This window comes from Silene latifolia, chromosome 8, assembly GCF_048544455.1.
Source record: "Silene latifolia isolate original U9 population chromosome 8, ASM4854445v1, whole genome shotgun sequence".
NCBI lineage: Eukaryota > Viridiplantae > Streptophyta > Magnoliopsida > Caryophyllales > Caryophyllaceae > Silene > Silene latifolia.
The window spans coordinates 26,810,034-26,818,186 of NC_133533.1; positions in this window are offsets into that span (position 1 = coordinate 26,810,034).

Consider the following 8,153-nt stretch of genomic DNA (forward strand, 5'->3'; position numbering starts at 1 on the left):
AACTCACAAAGAACAACATCAAACAAAACAACAATCTATGTATAACTGGTATGTACTTTCGAAACTCGAATCATAAACATCCTGCCTACTCCACCACATCCGGTGACGGCATCACAACACCGCCACCAGCAGCCACACCGCAGTGCAAAAATACCCGCATCACAACACTAAATATCGTGCCCGGATCACCACCCGAGGCACCACAACCACATCGATAGCCATCACAACTTACACAATCCCATAAGTACTGGCTCAACATAACTTCTCGAACAAGAAAAACTTACTAAAATCCACTTTACTAAATCACAAGCAACATATTATATGAATTAAACAGATAATAATCTCATGAACATCATCCTTACCATTTCACGGAATAAACAAGTATCATCCATACACATACAATTTTAACTATCTATGCCAGATCAATCACATTATTACCTTTTTAGCCTCATTCCATCAGATTGTCGTACCCTACATATATCACCAACATTCATATAACATCTTTATAACTATCACACCATACCGCTTCTCGTGAGGTCAGAACCTCACACAAACATTTATACACATCATAGACCCACAATCACATCCAACTAGTCAATCCTGATCACGTAAGTTACCACTCGATAAAGGTTACCTGTCGCCCGAGCTTAACTCATATGCCCCTCCTAACATATTTTCCCATTCGCATAACCATCATCTCATGCCATACCACTAATATTCAACCACTAGCGCTCGCCTCATATAACCACATCTTATACTCCCTTACAACCATACATATCAATCTGGCCTTTGTAAAATCAACCTCTCTAGGACTGCTGTCTTTCTTATCTATCATCACCCTTAACCACTAGTGACAACACCACAATACCACCACCGTCAGTATATCCAACCTCTTACACTCATATCAAAACAACACGGTTTTTCACCTATCTTTGGTTAACATCCCTAAATAAAGAACATCAAACCCATTAACAAAAGTACCTCAACGTTATTACCAATACTATCTTAATTGTATCGTCATCTAACTTTCCACCAAAAATCTCATATTGTGCAGATATTCTACCAACTTCTTACTCCCGTAATTCCTCAAAACCCATGAATAATCATGTTGTCCCGAGACTCCTATGTAACCGTTAACTCAAATCCCCATGATAGTATCATACATCTTGACGATTCCTTACTTTTATATCACATAACTCCGGTCAACAGTTTTCCTAGTTTTACTCCCCTCATTCTTTTCTTTTACTCTCGACAAAATCAATTAACCATAAAACTCCTTATTACTTCTTCTTAACTCTTTAGTGTTCCTTGGCCTTTCTCATTGCTCCAAGACTCACATCCCATTATTTATATCGATATCATCTCATTCTTTCTTACCATGGATCTTCTCTTATTATGCTATCACTCACACTTACCACTAATCTATCCATAAAATCAACGTTCACTGTTCAAACAATTGCATCTCCTTCGTACATCTCTAGAAATCAAAATTTATTTCATACCGTTAAATGCCCAAAGAAATCACACGTAGTTTCACCTCTTAATAAACCAAATCTTCCAAACTCACTCACTGTCTACAAATCCACCTCGCAACATGTCTCCATAAAGTTCACTATATACCACTATTCTCAACCCCTTTTAAAACGAATTTTCACTACATATATTCTTGACCCACTCGACTCCTAACCATCTCCCTCCATAATTCTTTACACATCTCAAGTTGCCACTATCCACATCCTTACTCTCAATCCTTTCATTCTTACGTTCCTTAGACTCACATCATTCCTTGTCCATATTCACTTACTTTTACATTACTCAACATACAAACATATCACTCATCTCATCTCACAAAATATGCTCTATGTCTCTCTAAACCATACCAATCTTCCTTTTCTTTTTCCACTATCTATCACAACACATATAAATCATGCCCTCCCCACCGAACTCATACTCATCATAGGTGCCACTCTTTACAACATAAGATTGGGTAACTTACGCATCAGGATCAACATACATGTAAAACGGTGCATAAAGAAGCAAATTAATACCTTTAAATTAAACATAATATGCAACGAATGTCAAAAGATAAGCATATGACCCAAAACAGGGGTAACTAGATCGAGTACAGGCCACTCGATCGAGTAAGTGACTTACTCGATCGAGTAGGTGAAGATCAAAAGCACGTAAAACAAATCACCAGGGCTACTCGATCGAGTAACTAACGTACTCGATCGAGTGCCCCTTACTCGATCGAGTACCAAGGATACTCGATCGAGTACCCCAATTCTCAGCACTGTCCAGTTTTCGTAAAACAGTCATAACTCACTCATTACTTGGTCGATTTGGGCGTGTGACCTATCGTTAGAATCGTAAAAGGACAAGCTATCACCTCCAATTGGAATCTCATTAAAATCATTTATGCATCTCAAGTTATAACAGTTTAAAGACAACCTCTTTATAAACGAAAAACACAACTATTGATTTTTACTTCCCAAACGACTTAAACAACAACAAGGTAGACAAAACGACTCAAGACACGTAAAAACCAGTATTGCTAATCTCATGTTACCATCTTCAAAAATCAAGCAACAACATCCATCATGCACATATATTATTTAACTCATTAGTCATGTACTAACCGCATACTTTAATTTTTATAACTTTTCGTAACACAACATTCTCATACATTACAAATCTTATTTCCATGTTACTAATACAACAACATTACAAATACACTTCGTCACCCAAACATATTCATAATCACAAAATTCATATTCTCATGCAATTGCTACCCTATCTTTTCCAATCAATTCATCCATTTCCAACACATTACTCATCATTCTCATACACTTTTCTAACAATTCCAACCAACATTGTAAACCAACTATCATGCAACATGCTTTCAATCAACAACATACGAAATCACATTATCACCATCTTTTCTACACATTCCCCATTCTCCACATACATACATCCACCGATTCATGCCACACATCACCATATAGGTACACAATTAACAAGATAAACACATAGCGATCCCGACTCATATCCCATGGTGACCGGTTCAAAATTGTAGGGCGAGTTCGCGACTTTAGGACGTCTCCCAAGTCTTTGCATTAGCTCCTACAACCTTTACCCCGGGTTCATTTTAATTGACTCCCTATATTCAATAAATTCATTGGTTACGAGTTTCAGGATCGTCGCTCTGATACCATTTGTAACACCCCCATACTCCAAGTGCCTTACCAGGACCACTCAGGTATAAGGATGCCACCATCTCGGTTACCCGAGGCATGATATTCATAAGACAATAACGAAACAACTTTAAAATTAATTAAAGTTTAAAGTGATTACATAGCAATTCCAAATCGATAAGAAGAAATACAAGATTCTCGCATTTGCCTCATCGCTAAAACTATCAAAGCTACAAAACACCGTCGACACGGCGGAAGACTTCTAATCGCCACGTGATGACTCATCCGGCCTATCCCATACGCGTCATATCATACCGCTCAATAATCGCTCACCACCCCGAATGGATCACCACAGTTTTTAAAACATTTAAACGGGGTTAGTACTAATCACACAACTCAATATATCAACAATAAGATAAACAGACAGCTTAACCGTCATACACACACAATCACGCCAATCCCAACAATCTCAATCACCGATCGTCCATTTGGACCAGCCCGCCAGATGGGGGACCGCACCGTACCCACCAAATCCCCGCTCCACATAGTGAGCGATAACCCCGTCCATTAATGTGCACATCCCTTCCGTGGCGGGTTCCACGAAGGGCGAAACTAGGGCGTGAAGCCACTCCCGCAAGTGACCCCACTCAGTCGAGGACACGCCTCGAGATTCATAGACAACAATCACAATCACAATCACAATCACAATTCAATTACTATATCAAACAATCAATCTCAACACATCAACAATCATCCCATTATGGGACTAATACTGAGTAGGAAATCCTACCTGGAAAGCACAACAATCAGACGGTCTCAACAGTTGTATCAAAAAGCCTCTTCTACAAATCCTCCTCCTATCATACATACACATAACCACTACCAATCATTATCTACAACAAAACCCCCAATTCCCATATTAGGGTTTAAACAAATTCAAAGAAACAAGATTGATGGGGCATATTCCGCACCGCCGACCAAGTCAACATATTGAGCAAGGTCAAAGATGTCCACAAGCAAGTCAACGACTTAGACGACCTAGCCGATGCGGCCCATCTACTGCCAACACTGGGTCCGGCATGACAACCTGCCAGCCGGGACACATATCCGCGTACTCATATCCAAGACCCCTCGGCGGCGGGTCACCAGGGCCCGCCGGCCAGCCATAGGTCCCTCGGCCGAGGGGTAGATCAGTCTTTCCACCTGCTAGCCACTTGGCCACTACGTGACAAAAGGTGAAGTCTATAAATACTCCTCAACCTTCATTGAGGAAAGGATCCCATCCAATCCAGAAATACACAACTTGACCTAAATACACTATTCATCTGGTATAATCTTCCTTATCTCTCTACAATATATTCCTAGCCAATTAGCATACAACTTATACATCTAAGTTTCCGACTTGGGCGTCGGAGTGGGTACGCTTGGCTCAAAGCCAAGCCCCGCCTCGTTCATTGTTGCAGGAGAGGCCGAGAGGAACGATTAAGACCAAGGGAGAATCCAACTCAAGACATCATTCAACAAGCCACGGGTGGTAACTATACTTGCTCGGAATTACACCCAGGAACAATTGGCGCCGTCGTGGGGAGCGACACTAGAAGCTAGTCACATTCATTCCCAAAACAAAAAAAAAAACAAACAAAAACCCACCCAAAAAGGCCGAGAAGATGTCGAAGCAACAAGACATGATCGTGACCGACGAAACGCGTTCCACCAAGATGATACCTTCAACAATTCGAGTCGTGCGGCCCTCCACCGGCGGGGTAATCCAACCGGAGTTCGGGATGCCGATAATACCAGACACGCCGCTACCGACCAACCAGGTCACCATCATGGGGCATGTGGTTGACATAGCAAAGCCGAAAATGGTCTGGACCTAATTAGTAATACGTCCGCTCACACCGTCACGCCCCGACAAGAGCGGCGGAAAGCGTCCGGAAGACCAGGGCCCAAAATGTGACTCGAGAAATTTGAACGGAGCGCTAGGAGAAGCCGACCAAAGCAAAGTCGTCTTGGGAGCCCAAAGTGGGCGTGGTAGACCTAAGTCCTTCCCGTACTCATGGGAGGACAGCGTCCCCGCAACACGAACGAGGCATACCCCAAAGGAGCCAGAGGAGTCCGACTCAGCAGAGTTGGAGAAGAAGTCCAAGTCGAAGAAGGAGCCCCTCCCGCTACGAGGAGAGGAGCGGGTTAGGAATGCGAGGAGCCGATCGCCACGTGTCATCCGGCATGTGATCGACGACCCCTCGGCGCCACGTCCTAGAAGTCCGGTGCCAACTAAGCTCAAGTTGCCGCCCATATCATACAAAGGGGAAGGCGATCCAGCCGACCACGCTGAGGCTTTCGAGTCTCACATGTCGGTATGGGAGCAGCCCGATGAAGTGTGGTGCCGAGTTTTCCCAACAACGTTGCATGGGATGGCTCAAAGTTGGTACAAGGGGCTTCCCGACGGCTCGGTGTACTACTACGCCGACCTAAGGGACGCCTTTTAGCCCAAGATTTTTGCAACAAGAGAAGGGCCGTGGAGACATCGGACCTCCTAACTATCAAACAGAAGGGGGGCGAGTCTCTACGAAGCTACATGAAGAGGTTCGACGGAAAGGTCCAACAGATTCGAGAGATTAATCCGAATCGCGGCCTTGGCGGCGATGAAGGGCCTCCCAAGGGGAGATTTGAAAAATGAGCTCATCAAGTGCGGAGGCCTGGGCTTGGATGCCGCCAGAAAATGGCCGACTGGCCATCAAAGTAGAAGACTATCACAAGACGTGGTTAGGCCCCAACGAGGCCGAGCACTCGAAAAGAAGAGCGCCGGGAGGGCAACCCCGATGAAAGACGCCGTGACAATAATAGGTCGCGGTCTGACAAATCTGCCAGGAGACAGGACTCGACGGGCGCCGGGGGAGTTCGGGAGCGTACTACAAAAAACGGTGCGGCCGATCACACCCCTAGTCGTGTCGGCCGCCGAGGTATTCGCTCCGAGCAAGAGCGAAGGTCGGGAAGTGGGAAAGGCCCCTAGGCCGAGGAGTGACGGTGACACGAGCCAATATCGTGAGTACCACGGCCACACCGGACACTTAACCAACGATCGCCGACATCCGAAGGACGCCATTGAAGAGCCGATCCGGAAGGGGAGCCTCGGCAAGTATGTCGCCAAAGGCCCGAAACCGAATGCCGCGGGTCAAACAAAGAATCCGTCTTTGAACGGATAGGAGTAATCCATGTTGTCATCGAGGCGGTGGGAACGATGGGTCCGCTCATGGGCACAAACGGCAATCGAATGAGCCATGTCAGGCCGTCAACTTTGTGCCCAACACGCCCACCCCCGCTCCCAAAATCCCCGATATGACTATCGGACAGGCGGACTACGAGGGAGTCATTGCTCCTCACAGCGACCCACTCACAGTCCCACGAACATAGCCAACCATTTGGTGAAGAGGTGCCTAATCGACACAGGCGCCTACACGAACATTATGTACAGAGAATGCTTTCACCTCTGGCCCGAGAGTCGAAGATTTGAACCCCGCACCAACCATTTGCATGACTTTTCCGGCCGGCCTGGTACCCCAGGGTCGGTCGGATCGCCGGTAAGGTTCGGCGAGGGAACTACGACCGGGAACGTTATGTCCGATTTTATAGTCATCAACGGCACATCCGCCCACGACGTCCTCATAGGCCGGGTCACTTTGAGTGAAACCCAAGCCGTAATATCCGTCCGGGCCTTGACATTAATATACGTCTCGGACCGGGGGGAGGCTCATAAACTCACCTCGAAGAACGAGAAGGATCCCGGCGTATGGGAGATACACACTAACGGCCCTTCCACGACGGATAGCTCGAAAGCGGCGTCGTTATCATTAGCCCGAACGGATATGTGTTTGAGCACGCCTTGGAGCTCACCTCCTCGACCTCAGACAACGAATGCAAGTACGAGGCAATGATAACCGGAGTCAGGCTAGCGTAACCGCGGGGCGGTAACACGTCGTGGTAAAAACAGATTCGCTCTCATTGACCAACCAGATCAAAGGAGAATACAAGGTTCGGGACTATAAGACGACGAGGTATCTAGAGAGGGTGAGAGCCGGCGCTTCAAAATTAAAATCCTTCCGATACAAAGACACTCCCAGGCCCGAGCACGACCGAACCATTAGCATGGTCGAAGGAGCAGAGACCGAAGAGGTGGAGATTGACCCAGCCGCACCGTGAACCGTCGGTACCAACAACCTGGAGCCAAAATTCGAGCCAAACTCCTGGACTCGCTAAGGAAAAACAAAGACGTCTTCGCCTACTCGGCGGCCGAGATGCGGGTGTGAGCCGGGAGGTGATTATTCACAAGCCGAACGTACTCCCCACCGCCGCCCTGTCAAGCAAAGAATGAGGAACTCCTCGGCCGAGAAAGACGAGGCCATCAAAGCCGAGGTAGACAAACTACTTACGGCGGGCTTTATTATGCCTTGCACCTACCCGGAGTGGTTAGCCAACGTTGTGATGGTAAAGAAGTCATCGGGGGTATGGAGAATGTGTGTAGACTTTACCCAACTTAATAAAGCATGCCCCAAAGATTGTTACCCTCTGCCACGGATAGACAAACTTAATCGATGCCACGGCAGGCTACACCATCCGAGCCTGCTAGACGCCTTCTCGAGGATATCACCAGGTTTTCATGGTGAGGAAGACATGCCCAAATGCGCGTTCATCACCGCTAACGGCACATACATGTACAAAATGATGCCGTTCGGTTTGAAAACGCGGCGCAACGTATACAAGGCTAGTGGACAAAGTGTTCCAAAATAAAAAAGGGCGAAACATTGAGGCCTACGTCGACGATGCTATTGTAAAAAGCAAGTCCGACAAGCGAAACACTGGCCGATTTACACGAAACATTTTGTTCACTAAGGAAGTACAAGATGAAGCTCAACCCAATGAAATGCAACTTCGGTGTCTGGGCAGGTAAATTTCTCG